General features: G+C 43.4%; 1 protein-coding gene across 1 annotated transcript in view; it reads left to right on the forward strand.

Annotated features, from left to right (window-relative positions):
• Positions 1–19,295, forward strand: part of LOC129558805 (uncharacterized) — a 169,069-nt gene extending 149,774 nt beyond the window's left edge. The window contains exon 8 of the mRNA XM_055430244.2: positions 18,096–19,295. The gene's annotated coding sequence lies outside the window, so the exon portion shown is untranslated. The remainder of the gene's footprint in view (positions 1–18,095) is intronic.
• The last annotated feature ends 3,352 nt before the right edge of the window (positions 19,296–22,647 follow it).

Here is a 22,647-nt window from a genome sequence, read left to right on the forward strand (position 1 = left end):
CTTTTCCAGTGAGTCAACTCGTCGCATGAGGTGGCCACAGTATGGGAGTCCCCATTAGTTTTACTCAAAACTTGATGGATGAAATACACATCTATGCAAACATGTAAAAACCGTGATTGTCCTGATTAATTCTGTTATATGAATATGCCGTGGTAGTTACCACAGAAGTCAGGAAACAGAACCTTCACTGCACAAGAGAAGCAATCCAGATGCCACCACTGCCACACCCCAAAAGTCGTCGCTGCTCACACTAACACGTGGACTAGTCTTAGTAGTTTTTGAGTTTACGTGAATGGAATTATATACTACTTGGGTTTTGGTTTTTGTCCCTTAACATAAGCGTCTGTGAGATTAGCCCACTTGTTACATGTGTCGGTCATTTGCTCTTTGTCGCTGCAGCACAGTGTTTCTTTATATGAATACTCTGCAAGGCCTTCATCCATCCCGCCACTGATGGACTTAGGAGTTGTCTCCAAGTTCGGACTGTCATGACTGTGAATAATGACAGTGCCTTTTCCAGTCCTGACATCTTTTTCTTATTTTTCTTGACTCATTGCCCAGGCTAGAACCTCCAAGACAATGTCAAATAATGTATAGGTTGCAGATGTCCTGGTCTCATTCCCAGCCTCCAGGCAGTGCTTTTTGCCTTTCACTATTTGTTCTGAAGCTAGCTGCAGGCTTTTTAAATAGATGTTCTTGTTGCTGTTTAATCTAAGTCACGTCTGACTCTTTGGACTATGTAGGACTATGAACACAAAATAAATCTCAGGAGAAGATTTAAATAAAGAATGAAATAAGTCTGATAAAAGGGTTAACGAAAAAATTTCAGAAAATTACTTTTTGTTATATGTATTTAACTGGTTAATTTGTTTACATTCAATAACTTGCAAAGCATTAGTCATCTTATATTTGCCGTTGTTTAGTCACCAAGTCGTGTCCAACTCTTTTGCAACGCCATGGACGTGGCCCGCCACGCTCCTCTGTCCATGGATTTCCTAGGCAAGAATACTGGAGTGGGTTGCCATTCCCTTCTCCAGGGGATCTTCCCAACTCAAGGATCGAAACCATGTCTCCTGCATTGCAGGTGGGTTCTTTATTGCTGAACCAACAGAGAAATCTTTTTAATAGATAGACTTGGTCAAATTAAGGTAGTTTCCTTCTATTTCTGTTTTGCTGAGAGGTTTTTTTTTTTGAATGGGTATTAAATTTCATTAAATGTTTTAAATACCTCTATGAGATATGATGTTTTCTTTGTTCTTTTAATGCAGTGAATTATACTGATTGTTTCTTGTATATCTAAACCAAACTTACATCATTAACCATGCTGTATGTTCCTTTTTTGTATATCACTGGATTTGGCTTGCTAGCATTTTGTTTAGGATTATTTTCATGAAAGATATTGACTATTTCTTTTCTGTAATATTCATATAGGCTTTTGTTCTCAAGATTATGGTGGCCTTAAAAAATAAGCTGACTGTTGTTTCGTGTTCTCTGGAAGTATTTTTATAAGATTAATATTATTTTGTCCTTTAATGTTTAGGAGAATTCATTAATGATGCCATTTTGGTCTGGAATTTTTTATGGCATGAGTTTTAAATAGAAATTTGATTACTTATATTTAGTGATAGTCATATATTATTTCTTCTTATATCATTTTTTGAAAAAGGTTGTGTTTTTTCAATCACCTTGCCTATTTTATTTGACTTTTCAACTTGCTGGCAAAAAGTTAATACTATTCCACTATGTGAAGATGAAGAATTTATGTGATGTCATCATTTCTGCAAGTGGTGTTAGGAATTCTCTTTCTCTCTCATCATTATTGTCAGGGGTTTATCTTCCTTATTATACTTTTAAAGGGACTAGTTTTTACATTTGTTTATACTCATTGTTAGATTTAATGCTATTTCATTGTTTTTTTGAACTTTTATATATTATTTTTTCCTTCTACTTTTGGTGACTCTACTGGTGTTTTCTTTTCTTTGCCTTTTGGGGAAAATGCTTAGATAATTGCTTTTGTCTTTCCTTCTTTGAAATATATGCACTGAAAGCTATAAATTTCCCTTTTAACGTAAGTTGCATTCTACAAAATTTGATATATTCTATTTGATATATTTAGAATATATCCAGAATATATCTATATATTTAGAATACATTTAGAATATATTTGCTATATTCTATTTATACACTTCAGTCCAAAATATATTATAACTTTTATTGATCTCTCCTCTTTAACCAACAGATTTTATATAAATAAACTCCAAGTTTGGGGGCATTTGGTGACTTCCTACTTTTTAGATAGATTTTTAGCTTCATTTCACTGTGACCAGAGAATATGCCCACTATTCTGTCATTTGAAATTTGTAGAGACATGTTTTATGGTCCAGTGCAGCTCAATCTGTAAATGATTCAAAAGCACCAGAACATTATTTATATTCTGAAGTTTGGGGTACAGTTTCCTAGGTACACCAGTAAGTTCCATTTTGTAAGCCCTGTTGTTGAATTATCCATATTCCAGCTCAAGTTTGCTTGCCTCTGCGGTCTGATACTGAGAGATGTCATGGAAATCGCCCTCTGTGATTGTCTCCAGTTTGAGGTGATTACAAATAAAGTTACTGTGAACATTCACATACAGCTTTTGTGCGAACATAAATTTTTATCTGTCTTGGGAAAATAAATAGGAGTAGGATTGCTAGGTCTTATTTTAAGTGGATGTTTAATCTTATAAGAAATAGAAACCCTTTTATTTCCCAAATTGACTGTACCACTTTCCATTCCCACCAGAAATATATGACTTTTAGTACATCTTTGCAAGTATTTGGTTTTGTCTCTTTTTTTCTTTTTGTCATTATAACTAGAATGTGTAGCATCTCATTGTGATTTTAACTTACATTTTCACATCCTTAATAACTAAGGATGTTGAGCATTTTTCATGCACTCAATTGTCATGTATATATTGTTTTTGGTGAAGTCTCCTTTCAACTCTTTCGTTCATTTTTAACTGAATGATTTGCTCTCTTATTGTTGGGTGTTTTGAGAGATCTTTACATGCTCTGGATTCAAGTCCTTTATCAGAAATGTAATTTACAAATATTTCCCATCATTCTATAGCTTCTCTTTTTTGTTCTCCTGAAAGTGTCCTTCAAAGAATAGGAGGTTTCAGTTTTGAGAAAGTCTAATATATCAATTTATTCCTTGATAGATTGAGCTTTTGCTCCCAAGGCTAAGGAATTTGTTCCTAACCTAAGTTCACAGACTTTCTTCTATTTTTTTCCTGGTAATTTTAAAATTAAATTCCAGACCTTGTTTTTGAAAGATTGTAGAGATAATTTGAGGCTCTGGGTGATGTTATCTTCCTCCTCGAGAGAATATACTTCAGCTTCTGTCAGGCAATTAGGTTAGAGGCAGACTATTTTAATCTAATTGGGGTTTGAGATAACTCAAATCTTGGTTTCAAGTTTTGTGAGGGCAGGTATGTTCCCTCTTGCTCTAAAGTTTAAGCCTTCATGGCTTCCCTGATAGCTCAGTTGGTAAACAATCTGCCTGCAATGCAGGAGACCCCGATTCGATTCCTGGGTCAGGAAGATCCGCTGGAGAAGGGATAGGCTACCCACTCCAGTGTTCTTGGGCTTCCCTGGTGGCTCAGTTGGTAAAGAATCTGCCTACAGTGTGGGAGACCTGGGTTCAATCCCTGGGTTGGGAAGATCCCCTGGAGAAGGGAAAGACTACCCACTCCAGTATTCTGGCCTGGAGAATTTCATGGACTGTATAGTTCCTGGGGTGGCAAAGAGTCAGACGCGACTTTCACTTTCACTTGAAGCCTTCATAGGGGCTCACTGAAAGTATAGACTTTTTACAGCCCTCTTCTCTGATGGGGCTTAAACTCAAATTTTTGTCTTATCAGCCTTGTGAGCCTGCCAGAAATTCTGCTCAGTTTTTATTCATTTCATCCATTGTTGACAAATCAGCAAATGACTCAGGAGAAATGTTCAACAAAATGTCAGGCTCTCTCTGGCTTCCCTTCTCTTCAGCATCACAGCTCCTCAAGCACAGAGGGAAGGTTCTTGGAAGCCCTTGGATGGCTTCAGCTTTCATGATTTTAGTCAGTGAGAGGTTTGGTCCGATATATAAGCTAGTCTGATATAATCAAAAGCAGAATTCCTCACCGTCGGTTTTTGACACTGACACTTCTAGAAGCATCGTATTAACTCAGTCTCGGAGAGGAAGTTTCCTTTCTAGCAACTTGCCTATACTGCAAGCCATTATAAGCACGTGGGTTTGCATAGATGCGGGAAATGACTTTCTTCCCCTCTAGAAGCAGAGACGAAGAGAGGGATTCTCTCTCCTGTGTTTCTGGGAAAATGTGTTTTACCAGCGTAGAACGAGAGAAGCTGATAACTTAACCACCTGTGCAAACTTGATATAACAGCCTCCTTGCCTAAGTAGCATCAGAATGTAATTCCTCCTTCACTCATTTTATGTTTATTGCCCCACCCCCGTGCCCTCTAATGGGTCACCACAGCAAACACGTGTGTCAAGTAAAGGTTAGCATTCTATCCAGGACTTAATGGTGTGGTTCCCTGGGATGACCCAGGATGAAGGAACTTGTCTTCAAAGTGTCAGATGACAGAGAAAAAGTTTACGTAGTCAACATTAAATCTTTGATAGTGAAAGTGAAAGTGAAGTCGCTCAGTCGTGTCCGACCCTTAGCGACCCCAGGGACTGCAGCCTACCAGGCTCCTCCATCCATGGGATTTTCTAGGCAAGAGTACTGGAGTGGCTTGCCATTGCCCTCAAAAATAACTGAAATACAAGAAATACCAGATATGAATGTACATGTGCCAGCTTTCAAAACTGAAAGTAAAATCCTTCTAAAGATCCTAAATGGAAATGCTATAGAGCTTTTCAAGGGCTTCACCAATGGTTAGACCAGGATGAGTGAGATTATAGGTAAGTTTTATACAAAATGTGTGTGCGGGCATGCTCAGTCACTCAGTTCTGTCTGATTCTTTGTGAGCCCATGGACTGTAGCCCTCCAGGCTCCTCTGTCCATAGAATTTCCCAGGCAAGAATACTGGAGAGGCTTGCCATTTCCTACTCCAGGGGATCTTCCCGACCCAGGGATTGAACCCGAATCTCCTGCATTACAGGCAGATTCTTTACCACCATGCCACCTGGGAAACCCTTTTATAAAAAATACAGAAACACTCTGTTCATTTCTTTGCATTTGTGCTTTTTTAATAAAATTCTTTTTTAGAAATAAAAAAAAAAATACAGAAACAGAAAAAGAAGGAGAAAAGGGGGAACTCTCAGAAGAAATGTTTAAGTTATAAGGATAAATGAAAGCTTTAGCTTAATAATAAGCAACCGGACTAAGATAAACAGCTAAAACAAAGACTCATAACGTAAGGCTATTCTGAGCTTTCTAAACTGAGCATCTTTAAAAGAGAGGTAGCAGATGTCATCTGTGTCCATTTGCTCCACACACAGAGGACAGAGTCGGTGGGATTAATCCACAAAGGAAAGGTTAGGTTTCCAGCTCTGCTGTTAATTCATGGCGTGACCTTGGGAAGATCACTTTCCCTAGGCTTCTGCAAAATGGCAGATTTTGAATGAATCATCTTTTAGGATCTTAAAGGCCTGTATGAATATAACCCAACATTAATTATTGATGTAAGGAAGTACTGGACTTATATTTTCACTGGCATTTCACATTCAGTAAAATTGACTGTGGTGGTATTCAGGCTGCTTTTTTAAAAATCATAGAAGTATGGATTATATAATTTTTTTTTCCTCTTAATCATCAGTCATTTATTTATTTATTTTTTTTGAAGTTAACAGTTCCATTTATGATAGCATCAAAAAGATTAAAATGCTTAGGAATTAACAAGGAGGTGGGAGACTCATGCACTGAAAAGTACAAAATGTACTTTCTTCTTAATCATCAGTCATTTAATATATACAGATCAAACTGTAAATACAAGTACATACAATTTGCAGAGAACCTGGATTCATAAGCCTAATTGCCCATGGAAGTCATTACTTCAGACTCACACTGAGCTAAGTTTTGTGGATAATTTTACCCCCTGTGTAGTCACTTTTGGATAAGTAGATATTTACGTCACTCAAGGAGAAAAGAGACTTTATCACCAAACAGTTATGTTGAAACTACAATTTCCTATCAATTGTTTTAAAAGATGCAATACTAACTCCATCCTTTACCTGGTATCACCTTAACTCTTTTTTATTATTTCTAGTTTGAAACAAAAATCTAAATAGTGAAGCTATTTTTTATATTCTAATTGGGGTATAATTGCTTTGCACTGTTGTGTTAATTTCTGCTGTACAGCAACGTGAATCAGCCATATGAACACATATATCCCTCCCCCTAAACCTCCCTCCCAAGCCCCATCCTGCCCCTCGAGGCCATCACAGGGTGCTGAGTTGGGCTCCCTGTCTATACAGCAGCTCCCCACTAGCTGTCTTAAATAGTGAAGTTATACTAACTCAAAAGCAACCTATGAAACTGATCTTAGAAACTTTCATGCTTCTGTCACAGCTGTTTTAGTAATTTGTCTTATTTTTAAATTCCAACCCCCTCACTTAAAAGGCAGCTAACACTAGGGTACCCACCTGCAGTTATCTTAACATTTCACAAATGCAATTTAGTGACAATCAGAGGAGGCAGGAGCCTTTGAAGACAGAGCAGGCCAACCCTAACATCACACAGTTAAGGGATCAGAAACTCCAGACATGGAAGTCACTTATCCAAGAAAACACAGCCTGATTTCTCACAGAGTCCTATTCTGTTGTCTCTCTGCTAACTGCTCCTTGAGTCTAAGGTTATCAAATGTCCATGGAAGTGAGCACCATTTTACCAGCTGTTCAGACAGAGTTCAGTTCAGTTCAGTTCAGTTCAGTTGCTCAGTCATGTCCGACTCTCCGCGACCCCATGAATCACAGCACGCCAGGCCTCCCTGTCCATCACCAACTCCCAGAGTTCACTCAAACTCATGTCCACAGAGTTGGTGATGCCATCCAGCCATCTCATTCTTGGTTGTCCCCTTCTCCTCCCGCCCCCAACCTTCCCCAGCATCAGAGTCTTTTCCAGTGAGTCAACTCGTCGCATGAGTTGGCCAAAGTATTGCAGTTTCAGCTTTAGCATCAGTCCTTCCAATGAACACCCAGGATCGATCTCCCTTAGAATGGACTGGTTGGATCTCCTTGAGGTACAAGGGACTCTCAAGCGTCTTCTCCAACACCACAGTTCAAAAGCATCAATTCTTCGGCGATCAGCTTTCTTCACAGTCCAGCTCTCACATCCATACATGACCACGGGAAAAACCATAGCCTTGACTAGATGGACCTTGGTTGGCAAAGTAATGTCTCTGCTTTTTAGTATATTATCAAGGTTGGTCATAACTTTCCTTCCAAGGAGTAAGCGTCTTTTAATTTCATGACTGCAATCAGCATCTGCAGTCATTTTGGAGCCCAAAAAATAAAGTCTGACACTGTTTCCACTGTTTTTCCATCTATTTCCCAAGAAGTGATGGGACCAGATGCCATGATCTTTGTTTTCTGAATGTTGAGCTTCAAGCCAACCTTTTCACTCTCCTCTTTCACTTTCATCAAGAGGCTTTTGAGTTCCTCTTCACTTTCTGCCATAAGGGTAGTGTAAGTTACAAAACAAGAAAAACCCAGTTCCAGGACAACCTATCCCATGTGTTTCTCATTCGTCCGTGTCACTCAGGACCTGGTGAGTGCTCAGTTGGGGTATTAAACAAAAGGAGACAAGATAAACTAAACGGGAGCAGGTCACCCATTTCAGAGATGAAAGCAGGCAGTGTGGCAGGAAGGAAGTGTGTGTGGAAGGAAGCTGAGCGGAGCACTTTGGGGGACACAGTTGTGACAAAATGTACTCTTCAAGGGGAGACAGGAAACAATGAGAGGTCTGAGCATGTATAACCTGTACCATTAAAAGCCATCCAGCTCGCCCGAAGGTAAGTGGCATTTTCACTCTAGAGACTTTTTTTTTCAAATTTTATATACAAAGAGCTAGCATTATTTCCTTAGTCAAATGGAAGCCTTGGATAATCCATTCAAGGGAGATCACTTCATCTAATTTCACGAAGCCCACATCCTTCACTTTCTGATGGAAGAAAGGGTGGCACGCATTGAGGCCGTGTTTCTAGATTTTTGAGCAAACATGGCAACAGCAGCAACCCACAGAATTTGCATGGGTAGCTTCACTAGAGCTTTCCCAGGTGTGGCTGGGACAAAGGGGAAGAGCTAGTACATGCGTGCATCCTTCAAGGTTTAGGAACAGGTTCAACACCTGGCATTTTAAATGTGTTCTATTTTTAAAAACACTTGGATAGGGTTTACTGTGTTCCAAGACTTGTTCTAAGCAGTTCCCAGAACTTAACTCAGTGACTCTTGAAACAACCCTCTTGGGTAGGTACTGTCCTTGTCTTGTGGTTAAGGAAACCGGGGTATGAGGTTGAGGAACTCCCTCTAGGTCATCAGCTAGCAAACAGTAGAATCAAGACTTGACCCAGGCAGTCTGGCCCTAGGATTCCTGGCAGCCTTCAAACACAACATCACACTTGCTCCTGGGTGTGAGGAGTAGGACAGGGACCCAGAAGAAATAAGGACAACCTCTTCTCTCCGCTGGACCGTCCCCGGGATTCTCTCAAGGGATGACGGGGCTTGGTCTAAGCTCAGCCCTTCACTCCGATACTCAGCATCTCTTTATCTGAAGCATCGCTGTGCTCCGGTGAGGCATGAATTGTCTGTGGGAACCCACGTTTGGCAGACACTGCATCACCTGCTGATGAGGGGAATTGTCCCCTTCCTTGCCTGGCAGTGGGCAAGGGACCTGGGGCTCTCCGTGGAGGGCCTGGAGAAGACAGGCTGCCAAATGTGGGGAGTGAACACTCAAGAGCTAAGCTGGAAAACGGTCCAGCACACGTGTGTGGAGGCTGGCTCATTAAAGTGAGGGTCTGAGAGAGAAGAAAGTGCTAGCTCTCCCCTGCTTAGCACTTTACCTCCCTTACCTCGTTTAATCCTCCTAACAGAGGAGGTTAAAAACTATTTTCTGCCTTGAAGTAGAAGTCTTAGAGTCTGGGAGGATTAACTATTTTGTCCAAGACCTCGCAGCTTCTGTAAGCAGAGAAGGGGGGTCAGAATGCTCATCTGAGGCCCAGAGCAAGTCCGTCCTAACCCGCCTTCCCAAGCCCCGCATTAGGACAGCTGATGGGGCTGAGCTAAGGGCAGACGTGCTGTGGCCTCTGGTGTGATGGTACGGAACTCAGTGTAGGCTCCTTGCCAGGGCTAGCCAGGACCAGAAAGAAAGCAGGAAGCAAGCTGATATGGCTCATAAGCTGTGGCTGAGTGCACAGGAGTCCAGAGGCCAGTGTTCAGGAGTGTGACCAAGGTTACAGTCCATGGCTAGGATTTCCGCCTCCAAGACCAGCTGAACAGGCTTCTTGGAGACTGAAATCTATTTTTTAAAATGCCTTTGAGCTCTTCTTGGGCAGACCCTCCAAGGATTCCCTGGTGGCTTGGAGGGGAACGAGTCTGCCTGGAATGAGGGAGACCTGGGTTGGATCCCTGGGTTGGGAAGACCCCCTGGAGAAGGAAATGGCAACCCACTCCAGTATTCTTGCCTGGAGAATCCCATGGACAGAGGAGCCTGGTGAGCTACAGTCCATGGTGTCACAAAGAGTCGGACATGACTGAGTGACTTCAGTTCACTTGGGCAGACCCTGGTGGACCCCAGCAGGGCAGGCACACTGTGCTGGGAAACCTGGTAAACTGCATTGAACGTGAAGGGACCCAATATGTAATCAGAAGCACTGCCTCCCCCTGCAGTAGCTTTTACCATTTGGACCATGTGCAACAGAAGGGGCAAGTGGGGATGTAGAGATTTGGTGCTTCAGGTTTGTGGAATAACACTGTTTGTTCATTCCAAGCTTCTACATGGTAATTGCCGTATAACCTGAGGATAGGCATTGGGTCTTGTTCAGGCCCTCACTCTAGTGCTTTTTCTTATGGTAAGAGTGAAAATAAGTGTCAGCTGAATGAATAAATCCTACTATGTTTTGCATGCATTGGACTTTAATTATGTAACCAGTAGCAAATCAAACTGGGGCTCCATAACATCAGCTATTCCGGTTCCTGCGTTTTCCTCCATGTTTTGCAGACGGGGAGCTCTGAGTTCACATTTAATATTTGCTCAGTGGATGGATGGGGTGCCTCGCTTAGCTGTATTTATGTTGTTCATTACTCACGGTGAACCCCACGAGAGCATTTTGCAGTTCCTTGCCTGGTTTGTGGCATTGCGCTTAGGCACAGATGTACAGTAAACAGAGCTCTTCTCTGGATTTCTTGAAACCAAACTGAATTTGAGATGCCAACACTTATTAAAGGAGTTACTTTTGTTAACTATCTGATAAGACAGAGGCCTTGTTCTTAGAGAAAAGTTCTCCAAAAAAAATTTTTTTGTCCCAAGCAGGTCAACTGAATTTATGACAAGCTGCTATATATATGAGATGGCTTCTCTCATGCTGTGAGCTTCTTTAGAGGCAAAATTCCTCCTGGAATAACAGCAAACACACCCCAGCATCTCTCTTAGCCCCTCTGTAACTTACCAAGAAAATCCACCCTCCAGCTTCATCAGCTCTGCCCTGAATAAAACTGGATTTACTTCTAAGAGTTATAGAAATTGAGCAAAGTTAACAAGTATCTGCCATTAAAACTTAATGCTGGAGAAGATGAATGCTCATACGAATGTCCAGTTTGTTGCTACAATCTTTTCTAATTGTGGTCTTAAGTAGCCTAGTTCTCAGGTTCACGTACTAGGGGTAAAACTCAGTAAATACAGCAGGGAATAAGGTTTTGCTCTGAGAGATTGTAGCAACTACTTCCTTAATAAATTAACCGAATCTGTTTTCACAGATGTCTCAACTAACAAATTATTCACGAACTTCCTTCTAGCAAGTTAATGAAAAACTAAATGTTATAAATGTTTGCAAGATTTCCTAAACCTAATATAAATTCATGATACAGTGATTAATGAAGCCTCAGTCCAGCTTTATAAATGCAACCTATGATTGCCAAAGGTTGTTCTAAATTTTCCAACAGATTAAAAGCAAAGAAAATGTAACACATAAAGACAATATATTTTCCTTAATGTGACTACACAAGAACTATTATCAAAGTACTCACAGGACGCCCCCCAGAGATTTCACGGTTTGTTACTGAACCATGTTCACGCAACTTGATGTTTTACCTTTTTTTTACATGAACTTCTATGAAAAGAAATAGAGGGATGGGATGGGGAGGGAGGTGGAAAGGAGGTCCAGGAGGGAGGGGACGTACGTGTACCTATGGCGGATTCATGCTGATGTTTGGCAGAAACCAACAGAATACTGTAAAATGATTATCCTCCAATTAAAAATAAATAAATTTAAAAAACAAACAAAAAAGCATATGTCTCTGTGCAGCACTGATCCGTGACATTACAAAAGCCTGCCAGACTAAAACTAAGTAGACACATAAACACATAAAGTGTAGCTTTCACTTGGGACAATTGAGTAACTAGGATTAGCAGTTTTAGAGACCCATAAACCAACATAATAAATTAAGAGTTTGGGATTAACATATACACACCACTATATATAAGACAGACAATCAACAAGGACCCAGGGAACTCTACTCAATATTCTATAATAACCTGTATGGGAAAATAATCTGAAAAAGAATAGATATATGTATATGTATGACTGAATCACTCTGCTGTTCATCCGCAACTTATAAATCAGCTATACTCCAATCTAAAATAAAAATTGAGTTAAAAAACATGGTATGGCCTAATTTTTTGCCCACTGAAAACGTGGTTCTTGGGAGTAATCCCTGTGAGTGACTCATCTTGAGGCAATAAAACAGCTGTCTTCCCTAGAGCTGAAGCTGCTCTCATATCTAAACCCCTTGCTTATTTAACAAATGTGTGTTTCAGTACCAAGCCCTGGCGGGGACCAGGGGTACAATGCACAGGAGGGTGTGCCATGCACTCAGTCTGGGGAGCGCCACGTTTGGGGATGCACTAACGCGGGCCGGCTGCCCCCAGCAGGGCTGCCTGTAGGGCCTGGCAGTGACTGCAGTGTCAGCCCCACGCAGGTCCCACAGGAGCAGCTTCACCCGTGTTATAGACGGGAGGTGCACTGGTACATTTGCCAAGTCACGCCGTTGGCTGTGATGGGAGATGTATTCATTTGGGCCTTGGCTGGAATCTGATACAGTTACCCCTCTGGGACCCATCACCCTGGGAGGAGTGCTTGAGACGATCCGAAGCTTTGGGTTTAGACCAGAATGGAGACAATGCTGTTGGAAATATGGTAGTTGAGGAGAGGCTCTGAGATTTGGTCAGATGGAGATATAGGTCAAAGAGCTGGGAAGCGATCCTGAACTTTGCCAGTGTAAAGAGCAGACAATAATAGGATGGCGCGGGGCCACCTGGCAAGAACATAGCATTTACGACAGGCCTGGCAATGCTGTAAGTCTTCTGAATGTTCCTTAGAACAAAAACCGATGGGATAGCTTTAATCTCCACTCTGCAAATGAAGGAGTTCATGATCTGAGCCACAGTCAGCTCCTGGTCTTGTTTTCGCTAACTGTATACAGCTTCTCCATCTTTGGTTGCAAAGAATATAATCAATCTGATTTCGGTGTTGACCATCTGGTGATGTCCATGTGTAGAGTCTTCTCTTGTGTTGTTGGAAGAGGGTGTTTGCTATGACCAGTGCGTTCTCTTGACAAAACTCTATTAGCCTTTGCCCTGCTTCATTCTGTGCTCCAAGGCCAAATTTGCCTGTTACTCCAGGTGTTTCTTGACTTCCTACTTTTGCATTCCAGTCCCCTATAATGAAAAGGACATCTCTTTTGGGTGTTAGTTCTAAAAGGTCTTGTAGGTCTTCATAGAACCGATTAACTTCAGCTTCTTCAGCATTACTGGTTGGGGCATAGGCCTGGATTACTGTAATATTGAATGGTTTGCCTTGGAAACGAACAGAAATCATTCTGTCATTTTTAAGATTGCATCCAAGTACTGCATTTCGGACTCTTTTGTTGACCATGATGGCTACTCCATTTCTTCTAAGGGATTCCTGCCCACAGTAGTAGATATAATGGTCATCCGAGTTAAATTCACCCATTCCAGTCCATTTTAATTCACTGATTCCTAGAATGTCTATGTTCACTCTTGCCATCTCCTGTTTGATCACTTCCAATTTGCCTTGATTCATGGACCTAACATTCCAGGTTCCTATGCAATATTGATCTTTACAGCACCGGACCTTGCTTCTATCACTGGTCACATCCACAGCTGGGTATAGGTTTTGCTTTTGCTCCATCCCTTCATTGCTTCTAGAGTTACTTCTCCACTGACTCCAGTAGCATACTGGGCACCTACCGACCTGGGGAATTCCTCATTCAGTATCCTATCATTTTGCCCTTTGTTACTGTTCATGGGGTTCTCAAGGCAAGTATACTGAAGTGGTTTGCCATTCCCTTCTCCAGTGGACCACATTCGGCTGTGGTCCATGTGATCAGATCGGCTAGTTTCCTGTGATTATGATTTCAGTGTGTCTGCCCTCTGATGCCCCCTCCCAATACCTACCGTCTTATTTGGGTTTCTCTTACCTTGGTCGTGGAAAATCTCTTCACAGCCGCTCCAGCAAAGTGCAGCCACTGTACCTTACCTTGGACGAGGGGTATCTCCTCAAGGCCGCCCCTCCTGACCTTGAACGCGGAGTAGCTCCTCTCGGACCTCCTGCGCCCGCACAGCCACCGCCTGTTGGACGTGGGGTAGCTCCTCTCAGCCGCCGGCCTTGGCCTCAGGCGTGGGGTAGCTCCTCACGGCCGCACCTCTTTGTGTGGTTCGTTGCGCCGGGGCTGGAGTCTCTCGCAATCATGGAGAAAGCAAGAGAGTTCCAGAAAAACATCTATTTCTGCTTCATTGACTATGCCAAAGCCTTTGACTGTGTGGATCACAATAAACTATGGAACATTCTGAAAGAGATGGGAATCCCAGACCACCTGACCTGCCTCTTGAGAAACCTGTATGCAGGTCAGGAAGCAACAGTTAGAACTGGACATGGAACAACAGACTGGTTCCAAATAGGAAAAGGTGTACGTCAAGGTTGTATATTGTCACCTTGCTTATTTAACTTATATGCAGAGTACATCATGAGGAACACTGGGCTGGAAGAAGCACAAGCTGGAATCAAGATTGCTGGGAGAAATATCAATAACCTCAGATATGCAGATGACACTACCCTTATGGCAGAAAGTGAAGAGGAACTCAAAAGCCTCTTGATGAAAGTGAAAGAGGAGAGTGAAAAGCTTGGCTTGAAGCTCAACATTCAGAAAACAAAGATCATGGCATCTGGTCCCATCACTTCATGGGAAATAGATGGGGAAACAGTGGAAACAGTGTCAGACTTTATTTTTTTGGGCTCCAAAATCACTGCAGATGCTGATTGCAGCCATGAAATTAAAAGACGCTTGCTCCTTGGAAGGAAAGTTATGACCAACCTTGATAGTATATTAAAAAGCAGAGACATTACTTTGCCAACCAAGGTCCGTCTAGTCAAGGCAATGTTTTTTCCCATGGTCATGTATGGATGTGAGAGTTGGACTGTGAAGAAGGCTGATCACCAAAGAATCGATGCTTTTGAACTGTGGTGTTGGAGAAGACTCTTGAGAGTCCCTTATACTGCAAGGAGATCCAACCAGTCCATTCTAAGGGAGATCAATCCTGGATGTTCATTGGAGGGACTGATGCTAAAGCTGAAACTGCAATACTTTGGCCACCTCATGTGACGAGTTGACTCACTGGAAAAGACTCTGATGCTGGGAAGGGTTGGGGGCGGGAGGAGAAGGGGACGACGGAGGATGAGACGGCTGGATGGCATCACTGACTCTGTGGACATGAGTTTGAGTGTACTCCGGGAGTTGGTGATGGACAGGGAGGCCTGGCATGCTGTGATTCATGGGGTCGCGGAGAGTCGGATACGACTGAGCGACTGAACTGAACTGAACTGAACTGCAGATTAAGAAAGTAAGGCACAGAGGAGGCAAGAAACTTTCTCAACTTGGCACGCCTAGTAAATGACCATGGTGGGATTTGGAACCGGGCGATTTGACGCCCCCAGATTCATGACCTGGACCGTTGTGCTGCATGACCTCTCTTATGAGTCAAAAGCCTAGAAGGACGTCCGTCTGCCACTCAGCACCCTTTCCTTCACTGGTTATGATGTACACAGTGACAGCAGCCATTGATTTCCGTTTCCCCGCACTCCTGTGGGCGTTTATAGATGAATAAGCTTTCTTCTCCTCTTTCTCCTAGGAGAAGCTCACTGCCCTATCTGGAAGGGGAAAGAAGGTTGTTCCTACATTCCACTCACTCACTATTAGCTCTGCCCTAATTGCATACTTCTTGGTATTCTTTTCTAAGAATTAGCCTTTTTGACCTTCAAAATCAATAGTGTCTTATCCTGAGCAGAGCTCAGAAAATCAAAACAGTAGGCGCGTATGGGGCTGTCATTGTCTATAAAAAATGCCGTGACCTTAGTGGCACTGTGGCCACACAAACGGAATTTGCCTGTGCAGAGAGCAAAGGACTTTGCTCTGAGATAAGAGGGCTAGAATTCTTTTGGCTTTTAAGAAGTGGAATTTGTAACATCACCAATAAGTTCAATGGCAGATGAGTTCCAGGTAACGTGAGGTAAGAATCTCTGTGTTTGAATTTGCTGGTTAGCCAGGTACGGGTCCATCCTGACAGCAGTCACCGAAATCTCATAGGCTGAGAGTCGTGAAAGAATGGCTCCCGAAAGAAAATTAAGGAACTATTAAAAAATAACAATAAGAGTAGAGGTGGGAAGATACAAACCAACAGCAGGCCACTACGGGAGCCCAGACTCCATCCTTCAGCTTGAAAAACAGGCAGACTTCCTGAGCAGGACAGCTTCATGGAGTGTCCTGGGTTCAGCCCATGATTTTCTAGGAGGAAACCAGAGAACACAGAGGACGGGTGAGAAATGCGTTTTTGAGCTCTCTGGTAGTGTTCTTGCCTGGAGAATCCCAGGGGTGGCGGAGCCGGGTGGGCTGCCGTCTATGGGGCCACGCAGAGTCGGACACGACTGAAGTGACTCAGCAGCAGCAGCAGCAGCACCAAGAACAAGAGACGGGGGGCTCACTCGCCTCCTCAGCACTACCTGTGGCTTCACCACAGCTTCCCTTGAAAGTTATCACATGAGACTGTATTGTCACTCAGCCTGAATTACATGCTGGTACTCTGAGACCCTTAATTATGTTCAGGAAAAATCGACAGTCATGGGTTTTTAAAAATGAATATTTTATCAGTTCAACAGTGAATGTGGAAATGGGAAAGTAATTATATTTTTAATTTCATATTGGTCCTATTTCACATTACCAGACATTGTGTCTAGTTGGAATTTAAGTTAATTCCTGAGATTTGGTGACTCAGAAGTCCCATATTTTGTCCTCACAAGTCTTCATGTTAACACTTGTGTCTACATGTCTTAACTGTCCCAGTTGTTATGAGTCTGACTTGATCAGTTACAAAATTTGAGTGTTAACATTGGATGCAGATTTGGAAAATTTACTGGTCAGAGACCAGAGACCCTGAAAGCTAGGGATATAATTCAGGTCAGTCATATCAGGGGGGAAAAATCAATGTGAAAAAACAAGCTTGAGTATCTAGTCGTCATCTAAGATTAGGTCTATCATACTGGTCAAGTGTGAGACCATCTTTTTTCTTATATAGTGTCTGGGTCCTTTTTCTTTGAGAAATGTAGGTTTCTTATCAAACCCTAGGCTTTTGTTGACTTGCAACTTTACACTGCATAAAAGGAGAACTGATGGGCCCCCAGCTGATGGGCTGCATGCACACTCGTGTAGGCTCTGTGGTTAGAAGTCCATGAACAGAACACGCCCCATGGTCTATGCCCATCCTTACGGCCTCTGGACTGGGGGCTGGGACAGCCCAAGGCAGCCCGTCTTCTGTGAGGGATACCTGGGCCTGGCCACGCCCTTCACAGCCGAATCCAGTCGGCCTGGTCACTCGGCTTAACCCTCCACAAAGGGGCTCTGTTCGCAAAGGTTCAGCGTTCTTGGAAAACGCTGACAACTGCTGTGGACAGCGTCCGAGCGGTCAGTGCTGTGCTGCCCGAAGGCCCTCTTAAGCCCTGTCCAAGTTTTGCAGAATTGTGCAACAGAACTCTGCTTTTTCACCTCTGTGAAATTGCTTTTGCTACCATTATTCTTTATCCTTCCACTGGTCTTGAAGTAAGAACAAGGACTCTTAAATAGAACTCTGAAACTAGCCTTCAAAACTTCCTTCCTATATTCCTCCTGTTTTGACTAATGACACAACCGCTAATAAGATTAGTGACTCCCTTCTGTCCATTTTCTGGCAGAATTGGTTGCTGCTTTTATACCCTCTGCTGCTAATTTTGCCAGCAAATCTCCGGAGGATTCTAGCCTAATTTTCTGCTACTAGAAGCAGAACTGCCATTCTAGGAGGTCACCTAACATTATTTAATTCCTTTAGGGGATCTCGAAGAATAAAACCTATAGCAGTAATTCAGACACAAGCATCAAATACAAATTAGGACCAGTTTTTCAGACAGGCAAATTGATTGCCTTGAACCAGATAATTACTATTTTCCATAATCCTTGTGCCATGGGGTTGTTGTAAGAAGTAAATTATGTGTATATGTTTATAAATTATTAATAATATCATATATAATTTATGTTACTTGGCAATATATTGCATGATACTATATTATGTTGTATATTCAAATATAACCTAGCACTGTGCCTGACATATTGAAATGTAATAAATTTTAAGGTTTTAAAAACAAGTCGGAACAATTTAAGGTTTATAAATATGTCTCTAAGGCATCCTTTGTTTATTTGGAATTTGAAACATGTAGTCTATGGATTATACAAGCAATTTCCAACTTCTGTTGATTCCCTTTTCTTCATTTCTTATACTTTGGAAACGCTGTCAGAAGGAAGACTGGAAAAGATCGAGGTGAAGCATGTCGCATTTCTCCAGACCAGCACTGTCAATGGAATGAGTGATGTCTTGACGTGTATGTCTCCCATCAAAAATAATGAACACTGGGAACAGGCAAGGTCCAGAACATCCCAGGACAGCAGCTGGGAGGTTAGACTTGATGTCCATTTTATCCGAAACCCAAGGAGAGTCCTGAGGAAGGAGGCGGCTGGGAACAGGGGCTCAGAGTGAGAGACCAAGAACCATTCCAGTAAGAAGGAGAAATTTAAACTGTCGAAGGGGGTGAAAGTCAAAACCAGAGGAAGCGGGGCGGATGGAAGAGAACAGGATGCCTCGTGGGGCTTCTGTGCTAAATCTAGATAAATGTCTCTCTAGAGGTGAGGGCCAACGATGATTTTCGTATAGCGGGATCTCCCTCAAGGCATTAAAGGTGCTCATCAGTCTCTGTCAATACCCTCAACTTGATCATTGAGTAGGAGACATTTGGACTATTAACAAAACAGTAGATTTTTTTCTGAAGAGAAACACATACACACACACACACACACACACACACACGCGCGCGCATTTTTCTCCATTCATAAGCGTGGAGCCACAGCTAATTTATATTGAATGATGTGAGGATTGTGGCAGAAGGGTCATTAACAGGATAAAAGTTCAATAAGGTGATGGCGCAACTCACAAATCAACACTACCATACGCCACAAAATGATTTGTAATTGACATAATCGGCTAGAATTGAAAGCACTGTACATTAACTAGCCTGTGGACTTAATTGTTTGGGAAGCCATGTAATTGAAGAAAGCAGCAGTTAATGTTGACTGGTTACAAGATTTTCTTTAAATCTGTAATTATTTAGAATCGATTGCAGATTATGTGGAAAGACACAGGAAGCTTACGTGGACACCACAACAAGGTAATATTAGCAACAGCAGAACCTGCTGAACGCAATAGAACGTAAGGAAATGGAGGGGACAGAGCAAAGCCCAGAAGAGTTTTGGCTGAAAGTTAATGTTGATCACAGAGCAAGCTCCAAACCTGCACATTTTGATCAGCATGTTTTTCTGATACTGTTTTGTCTAAACTGTGCTTTAGTCATAATGCCATGACTCATAATGTGTCAGAATCCACTGTTGTCTGTTATATTTGCTAATAATAATAAACGCCAAACTTTAGAATCAATTCCCCCGTTCTCCTTAATACTGGGCTTCCCTGATAGCCCAGTTGGTAAAGAATCCACCTGCAAGGTGGAAGACCCGGGTTCGATCCCTGGGTTGGGAGGATCCCCTGAAGAAGCGAAAGGCTACCCACTCCAGTATTCTGGAGAATTCCGTGGACTGTAGAGTCCATGGGGGTCGCAAAGAGTTGACACGATTGAGCGCCTTTCATTTCACTTTCTCCTTAATAAACTAGAGAGGATTCAAGATTATGCTGAGCCCAGTGCCATTGCCCCTTCCTAAGACCTCACACACACTCGGGTGAGAGAGAGAAGGTCCTAAGAAATGAGGTCCTTTATGTGACATGAAGGTACAAACCGGGGGCGGGGAGGGGACGAGAGACGGGGAAGGGCACTGCCCGCTTTGGCTGCTCGCAAGATTCGCCCTCATTTTCTCCCAAATGCATGCTGCATCTCCTCAAATCCTGTGGTGCACATTTGTCATTTTTCTGAGCAACCGGCACCTGAACCCCTTTCCTCTCTGGGGGGACCCCTGGGTATAAGCCAGGGTATAAACTCCACTCCCCCTTGGAGAGGAAGACGCCTAAGAGACATTTCCCAGTCTCCCCTGTGGTCAGTGCACAGACAGGCCACGTAAGCCTGTCCGGTCTGAGCAGCCTGCCCCAGACACGATTCCAAAGTGGTGACGAGTCGAATCCGGGGCTGCAAGGACGCAGTCTGGCAAGGCCACGAGCAGGGCAGCCACGGGCTCTGTGGTCTGATGGCTCACCCCTGCTCCAGGGTCTGCGGCGCTGGGGGAGCCACGGCCGCCTGAGCCCGCTGCGGCCGCAGGGGTGTGGCTCCGGAAGGTCCCGCTTGGGGTGCCGCTCGTTTCCCTGATCACGTGGCCTCCAAGCCTGATTCCCACACTCTCCTGGAGGTTCTGTGATCTATCCAATAGCCTTTAATTAAATAACTCCCAGCGTTATTTCTGCTGTGTGCGATCACAAATCAAACCCTGACTGAAACAAATGACCTTGGGAAACAGTGTTCTGTGTTGCTTTCAAAAACAGTGGTAGAAGCTGAGCTCTTACTGACCACAGAAGGGGATTAAGTCTCTTAAAACAGACTGAGCTGAGGCTAACTGAGGTTACTAGTGACTGGCACTGTGGTTTCGGCCTCACTGCGCAGTTACGATTATTACAGCTTCACAAGGAGAAAAAACAACACTCAGAGAGGTTTGCCTGATGTCAGTAAACAGAAGTCAGAATTCAAATTCAACGTAATCCTTTATCCTACAAAAAGGAAACAAGGCTAAGTAACATTAGCATCTTAAATTAAAAAGTGCACATTTAAATAGGGTTACATCAAAATAATCAGGACATGTGGTTTGCAGTGATCACGTGTCCTTGTAGCAAATGTGAGCTATGGTGGCTGAAAAGAAAAGGCTCTGAACTGGCTTAGAAGTTGCTTGAGTAACTCTTACTTCACCCACACACAAAATGAAAATACCAGAGTTCCCAGTCTTCCCCTGATCTTCTCCAGTTATCTCATCACAAACCGAAGGCAATGAAAAGCGGTTAGTGCTGAGAGAGACAGAGGAATGTGTTAAGGAGATAATTGACCCCTGTGTAAAGCCAGCCAGTTAAGATTTTGATTGTCCACAGTAGTGAAAATTGCCTAGGGTGCCCTGTGGCTGTCAAAAAAGGCAATGGTTGCTGCATAACTGACAGAAATAAAATTATCTCTTTGCTGTTTGATCTTGCTTTTAACCATTGCTCTAAATGCAGTGTTAGTTTAAGGTTAAAAAATCTAAACAAAGAATGATGTGCTGAAGCAATATAGTTAGTGTAAAAAGCACAAAGTATACTTTGGCCACCTCATGCGACGAGTTGACTCACTGGAAAAGACTCTGATGCTGGGAAAGGTTGGGGGCGGGAGGAGAAGGGGACGACCGAGAATGAGATGGTTGGATGGAATCACCGACTCTGTGGACATGAGTTTGAGTGAACTCCGGGAGTTGGTGATGGACAGGGAGGCCTGGCGTGCTTTGATTCATGGGGTCGCGGAGAGTCGGACACGACTGAGCGACTGAACTGAACTGAACTGAAAAAGCACAAAAGTAAGGAACGAATATGTCTGCTGGCCTCCTGTGACCAATCCTGAAAAACCCTGGCCACTGGCCTCTATGCTTAACCAACTGGCAGACCATGGGCTCAGACGTGCTTAGTTGCTCAGTCGTGTCCGACTCCTCGCGACCCCATGGACCGCAGCCCGCCAGGCTCCTCTGTCCATGGGATTCTGCAGGCAAGCTCTTGGAGTGCGTGCCACGCCCCCGCTCCAGGGGATCTTCCCAAGCCAGGGGTCCCATTCCACAGGTGTGTTCTTTACCACTGAGCCACCAGGGAAACCTGCGGGTTCAAATAGTAACAGCAACACTGAAGGGCCTTAGTGTCACGTTCTCATCACATTCACTATTCCTGCCTTGTTTCTCTGTTCTTTCTTCCCCTTTCCCACCCTGCCTCACCCCATAGTGAACCAGTTTCTTTAACGCTAGGATTATCGTGCTAGTACCAGTACTAGTGAAAATCACTCAGGCGTGTCCAACTCCTTGCAACCAAGCCGGAACACGGGAGTAGGTAGCCTTTCCCTTCTCCACTGGATCTTCCCAACCCAGGGATCACACCCAGGTCTCCCACATTGCAGGTGGACTCTTTACCAGCTGAGCCACAAAGGAAGCCTCAACGTTAGGACTGTACTTCCTTATTTTTGCACAAATAAACAGATTTTCTCATACCCCTTCTTTCTTACATGATGGGGTGCTTATTATATATGTGAAGTATACAGAATGGCACCCTACACCGTTATTCTTGCCTGGAAAATCCTAAGAACAGAGGAGCCTTCAGGACTACCGTCCGTGTGGCCGCAGAAAGTCAGACACAGTTAGGACTGGCGCAATAGAGCACAGTGTGTGTCTGAAATATATGCTGATGTGTGCATCTGTACAGGTGTACATGTATTTGTGGTTGTTCAATAGCTCAGTCGTGTCCGACCCTTTGCATCCCCGTGGACCGCAGCACACCAGGCCTTGCTGTCCATCACCAGCTGCAGGAGCCTGCTCAGACTCATGGCCACTGAGTCGGTGATGCCATTAAACCATCTCATCCTCTGTCCCTCTGCTCTCCTCCTGCCCTCACTCTTGCCCAGCATCAGGGTCGTTTACAATCAGGCAGCTCTTCGCATCGGGTGGCCAAAGGACTGCATCTTGAACTTCAGCATCAGTCCTTCCAATGAATATTCAGGACTGATTTCCTTTGGGATGGACTGATTGGATCTCCTTGCAGTCCAAGGGACTCTCAAGAGTCTTCTCCAACACCGCAATTCAAAA

This window comes from Moschus berezovskii, chromosome 8 (genome assembly GCF_049115385.1).
Source record: "Moschus berezovskii isolate FMDL1 chromosome 8, NW_MosBer_1.0, whole genome shotgun sequence".
Lineage (NCBI taxonomy): Eukaryota > Metazoa > Chordata > Mammalia > Artiodactyla > Moschidae > Moschus > Moschus berezovskii.